The sequence below is a fragment of the Oncorhynchus nerka genome, linkage group LG8 (genome assembly GCF_034236695.1).
Source record: "Oncorhynchus nerka isolate Pitt River linkage group LG8, Oner_Uvic_2.0, whole genome shotgun sequence".
Lineage (NCBI taxonomy): Eukaryota > Metazoa > Chordata > Actinopteri > Salmoniformes > Salmonidae > Oncorhynchus > Oncorhynchus nerka.
In genome coordinates this window covers 40,009,848-40,025,754 of record NC_088403.1, presented here as the reverse complement: position 1 = coordinate 40,025,754, position 15,907 = coordinate 40,009,848, and positions in this window count along the sequence as shown.

Here is a 15,907-nt window from a genome sequence, read left to right as displayed (position 1 = left end):
CAATACCTATCTAAACTCTGTTGCGCGAGCAAAACTCATGTGACCACTTGACGCGATGTTATCGTTCTTGTTCATTTTTCAAAATAAAAGCCTGAAACTATGTCTGAATACTGTTGACACCTTGAGGAAGCGATAGAAAAAGGAAGCTGGTTCATATCCCTTTAAATCCAGCAAAGCGAGGCTATGGAACATGGAGTTTTCAAAATAGAAGCCACTTCCTGTTTTGATTTTCCTCAGGGTTTCGCCTGCAATATCAGTTCTGTTATACTCACAGACAATATTTTGACAGTTTTGGAAACTTTAGAGTGTTTTCTATCCAATACTAATAATAATATACATATATTAGCAACTGAGACTAAGGAGCTGGCCGTTTACAATGGGCACCTTTTCATCCAAGCTACTCAATAGTGCCCCTGCAGCCATAAAAAGTTAATGTGCACTAATGAATACAACCGCTCACTAAAAAACATCATCATAGGAGGATAGTATTAACCTCTGCCATCCACGCTGTGAGGCCCCAGGGGGTACGGATGGCCTTTGTGTCTTTACCCTCCGCTCTCCTACCATCTCCCTCGTCCTCACCTCTGCCATCCACTATGAGTGTGTCCATGTCGCGAGGCCCCAGGGTCGTACGGACGGCTTCGGCGATGACCTGACAGGCATTGATGTTGCTGATCAGCTGGGGGACGCCCTGAGATTTATCAGTCCCCTCCTTTAGCAGAATAACTGGTGTGGGCTGGAGGAAGAGATAGGGTGAGGGAGGGTAGAGAGACAGATTCATTAATGCAGGGTCAGCATTAAAAAATAAATAAAGATCTTCAGGGTTATTTTTATGCCATTTTATTCATTCAGGTAACCATATACATTTTGTCTGGAGAGACATTTACATTATATTTTTAACAGATGCTCTAATCCAGAGAAACTTGAAGTTAGTGCACAGGATGCACGGTCCACATGTGACAGCATTGGGTGTCACGCTTTTGTTACTAAAAATGTAGCCACTAGCCAGCTAGCAGTTAGATAGTGACATCTGTCATTTGTATATATTAAAGTTTCCCGTTAGCTGCTGCCTTGGCACTCTTCCAGCCACATTAAGGCAGTTATATAAAATTTTAAAAATTCCATGACATTAAATTTCATAACACTTTACCCAATAAATTTAGTGTGATCCCTCAGGCCACTATTCCACTACCACATATTTACAGCACAACATCCATGTGCACGTGTGTGTAAATTGCGCATCTTGTGTGTCTCTTCACAGTCCCAGATGTTCCATAAGGTGTATTTTTATCTGTTGTTTTAATCTGCTTGCATCAGTTACCTGATGTGGAATAGAGTTCCATGTAGCCATAGCTCTATGTAGTACTGTGCACCTCCCATAGTCTGTTCTTGACTTGGGGATTATGAAGAGACCTCTGGTGGCATGTCTTGTGGGGTATGCATAGGTTTCTGAGCTGTGTGCAAGTAGTTTAAAAACAGACACCTCGGTGCATTCACCATGTCAACACTTTTTACAATAACAAGTAGTGATGAAGTCAATCTCTCCTCCACTTTCAGCCATGAGAGATTTACATGCATATTATTAATGTTAGCTCATGTACATTTAAGGGCAAGCTGTGCTGCCTTGTTCTGAACCAATTGGAATTTTCCGAGGTCCCTCTTTGTGGCACCTGACTACACAACTGAACAGTAGTCCAGGTGCGTCAAAACTAGAACCTGTAAGACCTGCCTTGTTGATAGTGTTGTTAAGAAGGCAGAGCAGGACTTTATTATGGACAGACTTCTCCCCATGTTAGCTACTGTTTTATCAATATGTTTTGACAGTTTACAATCCAGGGTTATTCCAAGCAGTTTAGTGTCCTCAACTTCCACATTATTCATTACAAGATTTAGTTGAGGTTTGCGGTTTAGTGAATGATGTCTCAAATACAATGCTTTTAGTTTTAGAAATAATGTTGGACTAACTTATTCCTTGCCACCCATTCTGAAACAAACTGCAGCTCTTTAGGTGTTGCAGTCATTTCAGTCGCTATAGTAGCTGACATGTAGTATAGTGTTGAGTCATCTGCATACATTGACACACTGGCTTTACTCAAAGCCAGTGGCATGTTGTTAGTAAAGGTTGAATAAAGTAAGGAGCCTAGACAGCTGCCCTGGGGAATTCCTGATTCTACCTGGATTATGTTGGAGAGGCTTCCATTAAAGAACACCTTCTGTGTTCTGTAAGACAGGTAACACTTTATCCACAATATAGCAGGGGGTGTAAAGCCATAACGCAAGTTTTTCCATTTTCCATAATGCCAAAAGCCGCACTGAAGTCTAACAGAACAGCTCCCACAATATTTTTATCAATTTCTCTCAGCCATTAGTCATGTATTTGTGTAAGTGCTGTGCTTGTTGAATGTCCTTCCCTAGAAGCGTGCTGAAAGTCTTCGCCTTATGCCACTTGCCATAAGGTTTGGATGAACTGCCGTCCATTTGAGTGGTATTTGCGATTGTGTATATGTTTCGCCCAATGGCAATAAGTTGCCATTCATTTTTGTCCATTTCATGGGGGTCTTCCCTTACCTATAAGTGTGCTGAAAGTCTGTTGTCAGTTTGTTAATAGTAAAATACCATTGTATCTGGTTAAACCATTTTTCCCCAAAAAAGATTACTAAGGGTTGGTAACAGGCTGATTGGTCGGCTATATGAGCCAGTAAAGGGGGCTTTACTATTCTTGGGTTATGACTTCCCTCCAGGCGTGAGGGCACACGCTTTCTAGTAGACAACAATACTTTTTTCACTTCTTCCACACTCACTTAACAGAATTCAGAATTACAATGCTTGTCTTTCATAATTTGATCCGTTATACTTGGATGTGTTGTGTCAGCATTTGTTGTTGGCATGTCACGCCTAAGGTTTGTTAACCTTGCCAATTAAAAAATAATTAAAGTAATTGGCAATATCAGTGGGTTTTGTGATGAATGAGCCATCTGATTCAATGAATGATTGAGCCGATATGACCTTTTTGTCCCACATTTTTATTTAAGGTGCTCCAAAAGGTTTTTTACTATCATTCATCTTTGTTTTATAGTATAGTTTCTTCTTTTTATTCAGTTTAGTCACATGATTTCTCAATTTGCAGTATGTTTGCTAATCGGTTGTGCAGCAAGACTTATTTGACATTCCTTTTGCATCATCCCTCTCAACCATTCAATTGGTTGAACAGGGATTTAACAGATTTTACAGTCATTTTCTTAATGGGTGCATGCTTATTAGTAACTGGAATAAGCAATTTCATAAATGTGTCAAGTGCAGCGTCTGGTTGCTCCTTGTTACACACTAACAAATATTCTTTACATCAACAGAGGAATCACTACAAAATGTATTGTATGACCTCTTATACACTATATTAGGCCTACACTATATTAGGCCAGCCTTTATAACATTGGTTGTCTAGATATGGCTACAATATTGTGATCACTACATCCAATGGATTTGGATACTGCTTTAAAGCACATTTCTGCAGCATTAGTAATGTGATCAATACATGTTGATGATCTCATTCCTGTGGTGATGGTAACTACCCTGGTAGGTTGACTGATAACCTGAATCAGGTTGCAGGCACTAGTTACAGTTTAAAGCTTTCTCGAGTGGGCAGCCTGATTATAGCCAGTCACGATTTAAAAATCACCCAATATACCTCTGTTGATTTCACATACATTATCAAGCATTTCACACATTATCTAGATACTGACTGTTAGCACTTGGTGGTCTATAGCACCATAATGGGTTTTAGGTGAGGCAGATGAACCTGTAGCCATATTACTTCAACTGGGATTAAATACCCCTCCCTCTGCAACTGGATCCTGGACTTCCTGGCGGGCCGCCCCCAGGTGGTAAGGATAGGTAACAATAGATCCGCCACGCTGATCCTCAACACAGGGGCCCCTCAGGGGTGCATGCTCAGCACCTTCCTGTACTCAATGTTTACCCATGACTGCACGGCCAGGCACGACTCCAACACCATCATTGCATTTGGTAGGCTTGATCACCGACAACAACGAGACAGTCTATAGGGAGGAGGTCAGAGACCTGGCCGTGTGGTGCCAGGACAACAACCTCTTCCTCAACGTAATCAAGACAAAGGAGATGATTGTGGACTTCAGGAAAAAGAGGACCGAGCACGCCCCCATTCTCATTGATGGTGCTGCAGTGGAGCAGGTTGAGAGCTTCAAGTTCCTTGGTGTCCATATCACCAACAAACTAATATGGTCCAAGCACACCATGACAGTCATGAAGCGGGCACAATAAAAACCTATTCGCCCTCAGGAGTCTAATCATATTTGACATGGGTCCTTAGATCCTCAAAAGGTTTTACAGCTGCACCATTGAGAGCATCCTGACTGGTTGCATCACTGCCTGGTAAGGCAACTGCTTGGCCTCCAACCGCAAGGCACTACAGAGGGTAGTGCGAATGGCCCAGTACATCACTGGGGCCAAGCTTCCTGCCATCCAGGATCTCTATACCAGGCGGTGTCAGAGGAAGGCCCTAAAAAATGTCAAAGACTCCAGCCACCCTTGTCATAGACTGTTCTCTCTGCTACCACATGGCAAGCAGTACCGGAGAGCCACGCCTTGGTCCAAAAGGCTTCTAAACAGCTTCTACCCCCAAGCCATAAGACTCCTGAACATCTAGTCAAATAGCTACCCAGACTATTCACATTGCCACCCCCCCTCCCCTCTCCACACCACTGCCACTCTCTGTTGTCATCTATGCATAGTCACTTTAATTAACTCCACCTACATGTACATACATGTACATACTACCTCAACTAACCGGTACCCCCGCACATTGACTCTGTACCGGCACCCCCTGTATATATTGTTATTTTTTACTGCTCCTCTTTAATTACTTGTTACTTTTATCTCTTATTCTTATCCGGATTTTTTGAAACTGCACTGTCAGTTAAGTAAGTAGGCATTTCACTGTAAGGTCTACAGCTGTTGTATTTGGCGCATGTGACTAATAAAATTTGATTTGATATGATGTGTCTTTTATTAGTGTATAGCAGAGAGTGAATCATCTCTTTGAAATCCAGTTTCAACTGTTCAGAGCTGCCCTTCATAATGTAATTAAAACCCGCATGGATTACGATAGAATCTATGTCCATGTCCTGGCATAGTACATTTGGGAGCAGCTTAGTAATGTAATTTACTCGAGCTCCGGGATAGGACATTGTTTTTGAACAGTCACATTTCATACAATGGAGCTGCCCAAAATCACGGCTATCGAGAAGGACAAGGAAATCCGCCCACTCCCACGCTTCACAGGATGGTGCAGGCCTCCGACAGATGGAGAAGCCCCACTTGATCCAGAGCAGGGATGGAAGGGTGCCGACATCGACTTCAAAATTGTAGGAGTAGGCACAGCGGCTGCAGATACCGGTACCCCCAGCGACGAAGGTGCAGGAAGATCAGGCTCTAGGGCGGCGAAACTATTCGTTTTTTGTATCTGCTCCTTCGACTCTGCTATCAGAGATGGCTCCCCTAGCGAACGAACTCCGGGCAACACAGGCCAGTCGGATAACGACAAACGACAAGACGGAGATGCATCCAACACCGCCGTAGAAAGGGTAAACAATCCACTCTGTGTTTTCTCCAGTTTCTTACATTGGCTGGCAACCCGAGTGATCAAGGAAGTCACCTCATGCCTCGGCAAGCATACGATTGCCGCATTGGAATTCTCAGTGATCCAGTTTGTTCCGAAACAAAGCATTGTAGATAGAGCTCCTACAGCGCTGGAACCATTCATTTACTTCTCCAGACAAAGAGGGCTCCATTGGAAAACTCATCTGGGGATAACTGCATTAGCTTGATGGCTAACATTAGCAGTTTAGCTAGGTTAGCGGCTCTTTCAAGCAGACTTTAACCTGTCAGTCAAGCGGGATTCCAGGACAAGAAATAGCAGTCCTACTGTTAAAAGCTAACGGCGTCGTGGACTCCATGCAAAAACAAGTTTGGTATTTAAGTTTAAGAAAGATTGGTAATGTTTTTGTTGAAATAACAAATGTATAAAGCAAGACATAACCTAGAAATGTGCGTGAGGTAGAATGCCCTGCCAATTCACGGTCAGGCAGTTTACACTGTTGGCTTAATTATTTTTTATAAGAAAAATTTACAGCCATTCATGTCACCTCTCCATTTCAGATAGTGTATGAGACAAAAGCTGATACTGTAGGTCCATAGTAATCTTTACTATTATACAGTATTGCACAGGGTTTACTATAGACATAGTATATTACAATGTTGGCTTCATTATTTTACCACAAGGAAAAGTTACAGCCATTCATGTTGCCTCTTCATCATTTCAGATAGTGTATGAGACAAAGAAAGGCTGATACTGGGCCCGTAGTAATCTTTACTATTGCACAGTGTTTACTATAAACAGTATATTACACTCTTGGATGAATTTCTTTCATACGGAAAAGATACAGCCATTCATCTCTCTTCTCCTTCAGAAAGTATATGAGACTAAGGCTGATACTCTAGGTCCTATTCTATGCTATCGTACAGTATTGTGCAGTGTATACGATAGCCACAGTAATATAACACTGTATGTGTCACGATCGCCATCGTTGTGGAAATGACCAGACCAAGGTGCAGCGTAGGGAGCGTACATTTCTCTTTATTATCAATGTTGCCAACAAAACAAGAAACAACAAAAACTAACGTGAAGCTTACTAGGTCTATACAGGCCACTAAACAAAGACAACTACCCACAAAATACAAAATACTATCTGAAGGAGAAGAGAGATGAATGGCTGTACCTTTTCCGTGTGAAAAAAATTAGAAGAGTCATCTGACCCCCTCACGGAAGGTAATCTACCTCGGGATGTCCATAGACATGACTCTCATGAGTGCAAGTCTCACTCAGGTGAGAGTAACAATACCCTATCCTACCTCAACCGTTTCCAGCTCGGACGAGCCATGTCGGCCTACTGACGGTGGCTTCATTGTTGGTTCCGCTGGGCATTCTCCATCATCCAGCGATGGTTCAGCTCCCCTGGCCAGCACCCAAAACACAGACACCTTCTAATGTTGGTGATGAGTGCATGTTTGAGGACCCTATCAAAGTGGCTATCCCATGGCTTGCTAGCCATTGCTCTCCAAATGTATGAAGGGAGTTTGACTTGCCAAACTGGAACATTGACGTGGTGCTGTCAGCACTCGCTGCCCTCAATGACGTTGAAGCACTTATCCATGAAGGTGGCATTCCTGTTGGCTATTACTTCCACTAAGAGGGTGAGTGAACTTCATGCCTTTTCGGTGAGCTCCTCATTCTTGCCATACATCCTGTTTTACAGATGTGAACCGGCCCTTTTGTCCGCATGTGCTCGTCCCGCGGCTGCTGGTGAGCTGGGTGTTTTTTCCCCCAAGTGTGCTCTGGCCAGGTCAGGGACACTTACATTACAAAGACACAGGCAATACGACAGTCTGATCGGCTAATCATTTGCTATGGCGAGAGTTCTGGGCCAGAGCCTATCGATACAAAGACTCACACATTGGATTATGGACACTATTCCTGCATCGTATCGGCTGGTCAGCCGGTATCTGCCATCTGCTGTGGTGGTACATTCTACTAGAGGAGTAGCTACATTGTGGGCACTGCCCCGAGGAGTTCCCCTCAATGACATTTGCGCCTCGGCCAGGTGGGCATCAACTAGAACTTTTTTACTAGGTACTATCGAGCCATCGTTGTCCCCGCCAATGAGGTCAGAACTGCTGTGCTGGGTGTTGCCTCCGCTTCCCTGAGAGGGGACGGAGGGATATTGTAACTATGACTGCCCTGAGCTCAGTCCTACAGGACTTTGCTCTCTGTCTGGTCCTTATATAGTTCACCATTTAATCTGATATTGTGATACCATATTGAAGTGATCCAATATAGTGCTACATAATGAAGGTTGTGTACAGTGGTTCTTCCTTTAACCTCTTTCAGCTAGGGGGCACTATTTTTATTTTTGGAAAAATAATTTCCCCAAAGTAAATGGCCTATTTCTCGGGCACAGATGCTAGAATATGCATATAATTGACAGATTAGGATAGAAAACACTCTAAAGTTTCCAAAACTGTCAAAATATTGTCTGTGAGTATAACAGAACTAATATTGCAGGCGAAAACCTGAGGATAATCAAATCAACCAGATTCCTTTTCCTACGGCTTCCTCAAGGTGTCAACAGTCTTTAGACATAGTTTCAGGCTTTTATTTTGAAACATGAGCGAGAAAGATAACATCGCGTCAGGTGTTCGCATGAGTTTTGCTTGCGCAACAGAGCTTGGGAAGCCATCGTCTCTCCCTCTTCTACTGAAAAAGACAGTGCCGGTTGATATATTATCGATTATATATTTTCAAAACAACCTGAGGATTGATTATAAAAAACGTTTGACATGTTTCTGTGGACATTACGGATACTATTTGGAGTTTTCGTCTGCGTTGTCGTGACCGCTCGAGCCTATTTTGAACCTGTAGTCGAATGCTGATGATCCAGATACTCAACTAGTCTAATGAAGGCCAGTTTTATTGCTTCTTTAAAAGCATAACCGTTTTCAGCTGTGCTAACATAATTGCACAAGGGTTTTCTAATGATCAATATGCCTTTTAAAATTATAAACTTGGATTAGCTAACACAACGTCCCATTGGAACACATGAATGGTGGTTGCTGATAATGGGGCTCTGTATGCCTATGTTGATATTCCTTTAAAAAATTCCAGCTACAATAGTCATTTACAACATTAACAATGTCTACACTGCATTTCTGATAAATTTGTTGTTATTTTAATGGACAAAACAATTGCTTTTCTTTCAAAAACAAGTTAATTTCTAAGTGACCCCAAACTTTTGAACAGTAGTGTACATACAGTGGCAAGAAAAAGTATGTGAACCCTTTGGAATTACCTGGATTTCGGTATAAATTGGCATCAAACTTGATCTGATCTTCATCTACGTCACAACAACAGACAAACATGGTGTGCTTAAACTAATAACACTCAAATTATTGTATTTTTCTATATTGAATACATAATGTAAACTTTCACAGTGTATGTTGTATGTGAACCCCGAGGCTAATAACTTCTCCAAAAGCTAACTGGAGTCAGGAGTCAGCTAACCTGGAGTCCAATCAATGAGATGAGATTGGAGATGTCGGTTAGAGCTGCCTTGCCTTATAAAAAACACTCAAAATATTGAGTTTGCTATTCACAAGAGGCATTGCCTGACATGAACCATGCCTCAAACAAAGATCTCAGAAGACCAGCAAAAAGCTGGAAAGGGTTACAAAAGTATCTCTAATAGCCTTGATGTTCATCAGTCCATGGTAAGACAAATTGTCTATAAATGGAGAAAGTTTAGCATTGTTGCTTCTCTCCCAAGGAGTGGCCGTCCTGCAAAAAATGACTGCAAGAGCACAGTGCAGAATGCTCAACGGGGGTAAGAAGAATCATTGAGTGTCAGCTAAAGACTTGCAGAAATCTCTAGAACATGCTATCTCTGTTGACGAGTCTACGATACGTAAAACACTAAACTAGAACGGTGTTCATGGGAGGACACCACGGAAGAAGCCATTGCTGCACATCTGAAGTTTGCAAAGTGCACCTGGATGTTCTACTGGCAAAATATTCTTTGGGAAGATGAAACTACAGTTGAGTTGTTTGGAAGGAACACACAACACTGTGTGAAGAAAAAAAGCACAGCACAAAAGTAAAGTATGATGGAGGGAGCATCATGGTTTGGGGCTGCTTTGCTGCCTCAGTACCTGGACAGCTTGCTATCATCGACAGAAAAATGAATTCCCCAGTTTAGCCTAATATTCTCCTGCAAAATGTCTTTGTCTGTCCGCCAATTTGAAGCTCAACAGAAGTTGGGTGATGCAAAAGGATGACAACCCAAAACACAGAAGTAAATCAACAACAGAATGGCTTCAGCAGAAGAGAACATGCCTTTTGGAGTCCTGACCTCAACCCGATTGAGATGCTGTAACATGACCTCAAGAGGGCAGTTCACACCAGACATTCCAAGAATATTGCTGAACTGAAACAGTTTTGTAAAGAGGAATGGTCCAAAATTCCTCCTGACTGTGTGCAGGTCTGATCCGCAACGACATAACACATTTGGTTGAGGTTATTGCTTCCAAGGAGGGTCAACAGTTATAAAATCCAAGGGTTCACATACTTTATTCACCCTGCACTGTGAATGTTTACACAGTGGGTTCAATAAAGACATGAAGACATTAACTAGGCAAGTCAGTTAAGAACATATTCTTATTTACAATGACGGCCTACCCTGGCCAAACCCTAACCCGGACAGCGCTGGGCCAATTGTGCGCAGCCCTATGGGACTCCCAATCACGGCCGGATGTGATACAGCCTGGAATCGAACCAGGGTCTGTAGTGACACCTCTAGCATTACGATGCAGTGCCTTAGACTGCTGCGCCACTCGGGAGGTAGTATAGTAGCAGTCAACCCAGAATAAGAGTGTGTGCGTGTACGCGCACTCAGACAGAGTGTGTCTTTGTGAATCGTTGCGATGTTGTCAGAAATGTCTGGATATCAGTGAAAGGAGAGGGAGCAAGTAGGAGAGCGAGAGGGAGAAGGAAGGGGGCCTTTCATAATACACTACCTTATACGTCTCTCCCTCTTCTTTCCATTTTTATCCTCCTTTCATCCCCCTCTGTCTTCATAACCTAATTTGACGACTGTCAAATTATGCTTCCTTTAACCATTGTCCTTTCCCTCTCGCTCCTCTCTTTTTTCCAATCTTTACTCTTAAACGTCATAAATAAATAAATAAATAAATAAATATAAAAAATATATTATGACCCAAGATATAGATAATTGGAGGAGAAAACAGAATAAAACACCTGCTGTGGGTCCCAAATACCTGTTGTAAGGAGATGGAAAGTGGTTAGAGGGAGAAAGACACAAATCAAAGAGAAAGGGGGTAGAATCAAGGGAGAGAGAAATGTAGAGATGGGTCGAGCATGGGTGAGAGAGAAAGAAGAGAGAGAGAGAGAGAGAGAGAGAGAGAGAGAGAGAGAATGAGACTATTGCCACCACAGGTGTCCAGGCTTCAATGTTTTCTGCCAAGTATGAGAAGGCCATTGTGGTGTATGTGTGTGTGTGGGTGTGTGTGTGTGTGTCAGGGGGCTGGTGCACTGTTCAAGGTAGGAGAGAGAGGGTTGTTGCGATATGAAGTGTGTGTGTGTGTCAGGATTGGAGTCAATTTGGAAAGGTCTTTTATCTCAATATCAAATCCTTTCTGGGGAACAATTAAGTACCTTACTGTGATTGTTTTACATTTAAATTGTCAAAAGAAACAAAAATAGCTTCTAAGCAAAGAGCAATTCCTCAAGCAAAGATTTTGCTATGACTATTTGGGAGTAGTTTGAATGGGAGGGAAAAACTGGAAACTAGCTGTTATTGGCAGAGGTTCTTATTAGTCTATGTCAAAATTCCATCCCACCAAATCGGGCTGAAATTCCAGGCGGCCTTTTCAAACAGATCTCAAACTAAAAGGGCATTGTCATCATTTTCAATTTTACAGTATTATTCCAACCTCATAGTGTGGAAATATATATCGTCAGGCATTGCCAACAGGGAAGATATGTCGTAAAAAAATGTATTAAATTTGTTACAATTACTCAATTACATTCATATAAATGGAAAGCTACAGCAACGTGCTGGTGAGCTAGCTAGCCTCTTCAATACTTGACATGGCTGGTTTGCTAGCTAGCATCAGAGCCTTCTGGCCTTTATCATAGCTAGACCGTATCTAACGTTGTTAAGCAGAGAAATATGTCTAAGTACTTTTCATGTTAGTTGAGGCTAGTATTCGTTTACAAAATTATTCTTTGCTCGGGTGTATATTTGGTTGGCTTTGCTATTTAGCTATTTAGCTAAGATCTTGTGGTTCAAGTTAGTAATCCAATATTTTGAGGAGAACAGCATGGCTAGCCCCCTGTCCAGAATAGATATAGCACATCACATGCAATATCTGATGTTATCCTAATATTACATCACTGGCTCTTCAAAAGGATCTACAAAGAACCATAAAGTGTTCTATATAGTGTTCTATATAGCCGCAAAAAAGATCGTAACCATAGCGGAACCCTTTATTTTTTAACTTAGGAAAGGGTTATTTATACCACCATACAGGTTCTATTTAGAATCTTATGAGCATGTTTCCTTCAAACAAGGGTTATACACTTAGTGTACAAATCATTAGGAACACCTGCTCTTTCCATGACATAGACTTAACAGGTGAATCCAGGTGAAAGTTATAATCCCTTATTGATGTCACTGATTACATCTGCTTCAATCAGTGTAGATGAAGGGGAGGAGACAGGTTAAAGAAGGATTTCTAAGCCTTGAGACAATTGAGGCATGGATTGCGCATATGTGCCATTCAGAGGGTGAATGGGCAAGACAAAATATTTGAGTGCCTTTGAATGGAGTATGGTAGTAGGTGCCAGGCGCACGTGTTTGAGTGTGTCAAAAACGACAACGCTGCTGTGTTTTTCACACTCAACAGTTTTCCGTGTGTATCAAGAATGGCCCACCACTCAAAGGACATCCAGCCTACTTGACACAACTGTGGGAAGCATTGGACTCAACATGGCAAGCATCTCTTTGGAATGCTTTCGGCACCTTGTAGAGTCCATGCCCCAACAAATTGAGGCTGTTCTGAGGGCAAAGGGGGGTGCAACTTAATATTTGCAAGGTGTTCCTCGTGTTTTGTATCAAAAAGGGTTCTGCTATAGTTTACAAGCCAAAGAGCCACTATCTGGAAATTTAGAACATTTAGAATAAATTGTTTTTGTGTGTGCTTTTTCTATACCATTGGTATCAGAAGTCTGATAGCATTATGGTTCGATAAGACAGTCTGCCAAATTAACTAAATATATGTATATATGTACAATTGTCGATAAATAGTTTGTTGACGGAAAATGTACTTTATATAATTGTGATATGTTGTCTCACGTAGCTATCTTATGATACACAAATTAAAAGTCGCTCTGGATAAGAGTGTCTGCTAAATGACTAAAATGTAATGTAAAAATGAACAGTATCATTCTAATGAGCTCCACCCTGAAACAAGACCAATAATAATTGCCAGTATTTGCAGTTAATTTTGATATTTTCATTTTCACATACAGTAAGTTCAGAAAGTATTTAGACCCCTTGACTTTTTTCACATTTTGTTACATTACAGCCTTGTTTTTCCTCATCTACACACAATACCCCATAATGACAGAGCAAAAACAGGTTTATAGACATTTTTGCCACAAATAAATAAATAAATAAATAACTGAAATTTGACAGTTACATAAGTATTCAGACCCTTTACTCAATACTTTGTTGAACGACCTTTGGCAGAGATTACAGCATCGAGTCTTCCTAGGTATGATGCTACAAGTTGGCACACCTGTATTTGGGGAGTTTCTACCATTTGTCTCTGCAGATCCTCTCAAGCTCTGTCAGGTTAGATGGGGAGCTTTGCTGCACAGCTATTTTCAGTTCTCTCCAGAGATGTTCAATAGGGTTCAAGTCTGGGCTCTGGCTGGGCCACTCAAGGACATTCTGAGACTTGTCCCGAAGCCAGTCCTGCGTTGTCTTGGCTGTGTGCTTAGGATCGTTGTCCTCCTGGAAGGTGAACCTTCCAGTCTGAGGTCTGAGGCCAGTCTGAAGTCCTGAGCGCTCTGGAGCAGGTTTTCATCAAGGATCTCTCTGTACTTTGCTTAATCTTTGGCTCGAAACTGACAAGTCTCCCAGTCCCTGCCGCTGAAAAACATCCCCACAGTATGATGCTGCCACCACCATGCTTCTCCGTAGGTTACCTCCAGATGTGTCGCTTGGCATTCAGGCCAAAGAGTTCAATCTTGGTTTCATCAGACCAGAGAACCTTGTTTCTCATGTTCTGAGAGTCTTTAGGTGCCTTTTGGCAAACTCCAAGCGGGCTGTCATGTACCTTTTTACTGAGGAGTGGCTTCCATTTGGCCACTCTACCATAAAAGCCTGATTGGTGGAGTGCCGCAGAGGAACTCTAGAGCTCTGTCAGAGTGGCCATCGGGTTCTTGGTCACCTCCCTGACCAAGGCCCTTCTCCCCTGATTGCTCAGTTTGGTCGGGCGGCCAGCTCTAGGAAGAGTCTTGGTGGTTCCAAATTTCTCCCATTTAAGAATGATGGAGACCAATGTGTTCTTGGGCACCTTCAATGCTACAGACATTGTTTCGTACCCTTCCCCAGATCTGTGCCTCGAACAATCCTGTCTTGGAACTCTACGGACAATTCCTTTGACCTCATGGCTTGGTTTTTGCTCTGACCTACACTTGTCAACTGTGGGACCTTATAGACAGGTGTGTGCCTTTCCAAATCATGTCCAATCAATTGAATTTATCACAGGTGGACTCCAATCAAGTTGTAGATACATCTCAAGGATGATCAATGGAAACAGGATGCACTTGATCTCAATTTCGAGTCTCATAGCAAAGGGTCTGAATACTTATGTAAAAAAGGTAGTTCTGTTTTTGTTTTTTTATACATTTGCAAACATTTCTAAAAAACAGTTTTTGCTTTGTCATTATGGGGTATTGTGCGCAGATTTCAGAGATTTTTTATTATTTAATCCATTTTAGAATAAGGCTGTAACGTAACGAAATGTGGAAAGAGTCAAGGGGTCTGAATACTTTCTGAAGGCATTATATACATTTATATTTTAGTAATTTAGCAGACACTCTTATCCAGAGTGACTTGCTCAACTAAGATAGATAAACAATAACATGTCACAGTCATTTTTGTAACCGTTACTGAGAATGTTGTTGCTGTTTGGGCAGGCTACTTGCAAATGTATTTTGTAATGTATTTAATTAAAGTACTGTATATGTATATTATATTTTAAAATGCAAAAACACAATATTTTCAAGTTTATTTTGATACATTGATATTTATGGTATTTTGTATCTGTATTTGGTAATTGTATTTTGTGATTTTTGCCTATCCCTGCACCCATTGAAATCAGGCCAAGGGTCCACAACTGCAGTCGGAACAGCAGCATGACCATGGGCTCAGGTCCTCCAGGAGGGAGACAGACAGAGAAAGAGGGGAGGATTAGTGGGCGCATGCCTAAGATCACACAATACTCAAGGGCCCATATTCATAAAGCATCCAAGAGTAGGAGTGCTGATTTAAGGAGCTTACACAACCACTCACAGTGACCTAAGATAGTGTTTGAAAGAAAAAATAAAATATATACACTATGAGTACATTCACACTAATAATTCGATATTAAACTGCTTATGGCAGTAGGCAGATTATGCAATAGTCATAAAAACACCTTACTCTGCTTATCTTAATTGGCGTAAGGCCAAAATCGAAGTAAGCATATGCTGATTAAAACACCTGGGCAATCTTTACAATTATTAGGACATGTAGAGTACTAGGGGGTAACTAGCCCCACCCCTAAGAACAATGTCTAATTGTGTTTGTGAAACAATTGGTTTGTGGGAGGAAGGTCATTCTTAGATTAATAAACTATAAAGGGAAATAAATGGCTACAGTTTACACTTTTTTAAAGTTATTTTATGAAATGCTGTTTTTAGAAAAGGGGCATTGTTTTTTAAGTACTGGGGTAACTGCCAAAATAAATACAGCTATCCCCAGTAATATTGGAGCATAACTCATGAGACCACCTCCTGCACTGCTCACACCTATTCCAGTCCCCACCTGTGACTGAAAACAGGGGGAGAGATGCCAATTGAAAAGCTCTCTCTTAACAATGTAGCTAGCTATCTGGTAATATAACATAAAATGCTGTGTAAAATAGCTAAAAGGCCATGAAGTAACATTAACTGTAACGCTATCAGTCACTA